Here is a 4,886-nt window from a genome sequence, read left to right on the forward strand (position 1 = left end):
TAAAGATTCTTCACATCAAGAAATAATGTTTATACTCATTTCAGGGTGATAACTATCTAACGAAAAGTGTGACCACAACATCTTAAAAATACATGTGGTGAGAGGCAGCAGAAGCAGCAGCGGCATAGCAGCACCAGAGTTAGCAGCAGCTGTGGCTGAGGTATGCAGCTCAGAGCCTTCCGGTGGAGGTGACTGGGGTGGTGGCCGGTGGGAGTTGCTGCGGGAGAGGGGACTCTGGGCAGGATTTGGGTCTCGTAGTGCCTTCAGACCCAAACTGGACTCGGCGGACAGTTCAGCCCCAGAGTCCCGGGTTCAGCTCAGTGCGCAGTGCCGTGGAGATGCTGGCTCAGCTCAGCAAGCAATTCTGCCTGAAGCACTAGCTCAGTGCAGCCACAGCTCCCCTGCTGTGACGCAGGCTGGGTGGAGCGCTCAGTTCCACCGGAGGCACTAGCTCAGCGCAACCGCAGTTCTCCGGCTGTGACGCAGGTGGCGGGGAGCGCTCAGTTCCACCAGAGGCACTAGTTCAGCTCAGCAGGCAGTTCTGCCCTAGACACTAGCTCAGCTCAGCGGGCAGTTCTGGGGTGCTGACGCAGGCTGAGGTGAGCACGCAGATTCAGCCCAGAGGCCCTAGCTAGACTTGCCGGGCAAGTGGGGCCCAGAGACACTAGCTGAGCTGTGTGCACAGGCTCGGCGGTCCTAAGACTCTGGCTGCACTATCCATGCAGTTTAGGAACGGAGTCCCGGGCTGATCTCAGCACGCAGTGTGAGTCCAGAGTCCCTGGCTGAGCTCGGTGCACAAATCCGCCCCGGAGACTCGGGTGGAGCTCGGCATGCAGTTTGGGGCCAGAGTCTCTAACTGTGCTTGGCAGACAGATTGGGCCCAGAGACTTTAGCTGAGCATTTGGCACAGTCCCGACTCTAAGACTGTGGTTGGACACAGTGTGCAGTTTGAATCCAGAATTCCTGGCTGAGCTTGGCGGACGGTTCAGGCCCTGAGTCAATAACTGACCACAGCACACACTTTGGGCCAAAAACTCCTGGATGAGCTTGGTGCGCAGTCCCAGCCCAAAAATTCAGCTGGACCCTGTGTGCATGTGGGCTCCGAATCCCTAGCTGAGCTCGGCAGACAGTTCAGGCCCTGAGAATCTAGCTGAGCTCGACGTGTGGTTCGGGCCCAGTATCCCGGGCTGGACTTGGCAGGGGACCCAGGAGGCTGTGGATACCTTGGCCTGACCCAACGCTTATTCAGAGATGCAGAACGATTGCAGGACCCACAGCACAGGGGAGCTGAGGATCACTGGCTGTGAGAGCCTAAAACGACAGGGCTAACCTCCTGCCATCCACACCAGTGAATTATCAGAGCTTCCAGCCTACAGAAATAGTAAGAAAACAAGTGAATCTATCATCAGACTTCCTCCATCCAACTCTGGAAGCTACCCAACAAAAACAGAGATGGCAAGATGTCTGAAGGACAGCGTAAAACCACACGCAATAAAAAAAAAAAAAAACCCAAAACAACATGGTGTCTCCAGTTTCCAGCTATCCCAAAGAAAACAACCCAGAAAACTCAAATACAATGGAAACACAAGAAAATGACCTCAACTCCTTAGTAATAAGGATGATAATGGAGGAAACAAATAAAATTTGTAGCCAAATGCAGGAAGACACAGCCAAAAAGGTGAGAGACATAAAAGAAGCACACAGAGTGGAACTGGAAAAATTGCAGGAAAATGCAAAAAACCAGATGAAAGAAATAAATAAAACGGTTCAAGCTCTGAAGACCTATAGAGTGGCAATGGAAGAAACCCGGGAATATACAATCAGATGAAAGAAATCAAAAAATCAGTTCAAGATCTGAAGATGAAAGTGGATTAAATGATAAACACACAGACAGAAGAAAAACGAGAACCTGAGACCTCAGAAGAGAAGGCGAGAAACACAGAGGTGAGCTTTTCAAACAGAATCCAAGAGATGGAAGAACGAATCTCAGGTCTAGAAGATACAATCACAGATCTTGAAGCAACCATTAAAGAAAATGCCAAATCTGAAAAACTCCTGACACAAAACATCCAAGAGATTAAGGACACCATGAAAAGAAGAAATTTGAGGATAATAGGCATTGAAGAAAGAGAAGATATCAGACTCCAAGGCTGAGAAACTATTCTCAACAAAATCATAGAAGAAAATTTCCCCAATCTAAAGAAACACAAAACACAATCAAAATCAAAGAAAAATCAAAACACAAAACATACAGAACAAAGAAAAATATTAAAAGCTGCCAGGGAAAAGGGACAAATAACATTTAGTGGAAAACCTATCAGAATTACACCCGACTTCTCAGCAGAGACCATAAAAGCCAGAAGGGCCTGGACAGAGATCCTGCAAAACCTAAGAGACCACAGATGCCAGGCCAGACTACTTTACCCAGCAAAACTATCAATAACCATTGATGGAGAAAACAAAATATTCCATGACAAAAATAAATTCAAACAGTACCTATCCATAAATCCAGCTTTACAGAAGGTACTAGAAGGAAAACTCCATCCCAAAGGGTCAAGCTACAACCAAAACTACCCAGGAAATAGATAACTATCCCATGGCAAAAACACAACTACACAAATGCTCGACTGGAAACAACATCAAAATTAAGACTCTTAACAGTCACTGGTCATTAATATCTCTCAACATCAGTGGCCTCAATTCTCCAATAAAAAGACACAGACTAACTGAATGGGTGCATAAACAAGATCCAACATTCTTCTGCATTCAAGAAACACATCTCACCCTAATGAAAGGCATTACCTCAGGGTAAAAGGTTGGAAAAAAATATTTCAAGCAAATGGTCACAAGAAGTAAGCAGGCGTAACCATTTTAGTATCGAACAAAATAGACTTTCAACCAAAATTAATCAAAAGGGATGAGGAAGGACACTTCATACTCATCAAAGGTAAAGTCAACCAAGATGACGTCACAATTCTGAACATCTATGATCCCAATACAAGGGCACCCACATTTGTAAAAGATCTTCTAAAAAAGCTTAAACCACACATCGATCCTCACACAATAATGGTGGGAGACTTCAACACCCCACTCTCACTGAAGGATAAGTCATTGAAACAGAAACTAAGCGAGGAATTAACATCATTAACCAATGCCATGGGTCAAATGGATCTAACAGATATCTATAGAACCTTTCACCCAAACAAGAAAGAATACACCTTCTTCTCTGCACCCCATGGAACCTTCTCCAAAATTGATCACATAGTAGGTCACAAAGCAAGCCTCAACAGATACAAGAGGATTGAAATAATACCTTGTCTCCTGTCAGATCACCATGCTCTTAGGCTGCAGTTCAACAACAACAGAAATAACAAAAAGCCTACACGTACATGGAAACTAAACAACTCTCTGCTAATGACGCCTGGGTCAGGAAAGAAATAAAGAAAGAAATCAAGGAGGTTCTGAAATTCAATGAAAATTAAGGAATAACGTACCCAAATTTGTGGGATACATGGAAAGCAGTACTGAGAGGAAAATTCATAGCACTAAGTGCCTTTGAAAAAAAATTGGAAACATCACACATAAGTATCTTAATGACACAACCAGAAGCCCTAGAAAAAAAAGAAGCAGAAACACCCAAGAGGAGTAGACGCCTGGAAATAATCAAACTCAGGGCTGAAATTAACAAATTAGAAACTAAGAAAACAGTCCAAAGAATCAACAAAACCAAGAGCTGGTTCTTTGAGAAAATCAATAAGATAGACAGACCGTTAGCCAAACTAACTAAAAGGCAGAGAGACAGTACTGAAATCAACAAAATCAGAAACGAAAAGGGAGACATAACAACAGACACTGAAGAAATTCAAAGAATCATAAGATCCTACTTTGAAGGCATATATGCCACAAAATTTGAAAATCTAAGGGAAATGGACAATTTTCTTGATCAATTTCACTTGCCAAAGTTGAATGAAGAACAGAGAAACAAGCTAAATAGGCCCATTTCCCCAACAGAAATAGAAGGAATCATTGATAGTCTCCCATTCAAAAAAAGCCCAGGGCCAGATGGTTTCAGTGCAGAATTCTACCAGACCTTCAAGGGCAAGCTAATACCAATACTCTTCAAGCTACTCCAAAAGATAGAAATGGATGGAACATTACCAAATTCATTCTATGGGGCCATAGTCACATTGATACCTAAACCTCACAAAGACTCAACAAAGAAAGAGAATTTCAGACCAATTTCTCTTATGAACATCGATGGAAAAATACTAAATAAAATACTTGCAAAACAAATACAAGAACACATCAAAGATATCATTCATCATGAACAAGTAGGCTTCATTCCAGGCATGCAGGGATGGTTTAATATACGGAAATCCATCAATGTAATCCACCATATAAACAAACTGAAAATAAAAAACCACATGATCATCTCTTTAGATGCAGAGAAAGCATTTGATAAAATTCAACACCCATTCATGTTTAAAGTTTTAGAGAGATCGGGGATACAAGGCACTTTCCTCAACATAATAAAGGCTATATACAGCAAGCCAATAGCCAAAATCAAAGTAAATGGTGAGATACTCAAGGAAATTCCTCTAAAATCGGGAACAAGGTAAGGCTGCCCACTCTCTCCATATCTCTTCAATATAGTACTCGAAGTTCTAGCCAGAGCAATAACACAACAAAAGGAGATCAAGGGGATCCAAATGGGAAAGGAGGAAGTCAATTTATCCCTCTTTGCAGATGATATGATAGTGTACATAAGTGACCCTCAAAATTCCACCAGAGAACTCCTAAAGCTGATAAACACCTTCAGCAAATTGGCTGGATACAAAATTAACTCAAAAAAGTCTGTAGCCTTCCTATACACAAATGACAAGCTT

This window comes from Acomys russatus, chromosome 2, assembly GCF_903995435.1.
Source record: "Acomys russatus chromosome 2, mAcoRus1.1, whole genome shotgun sequence".
Lineage (NCBI taxonomy): Eukaryota > Metazoa > Chordata > Mammalia > Rodentia > Muridae > Acomys > Acomys russatus.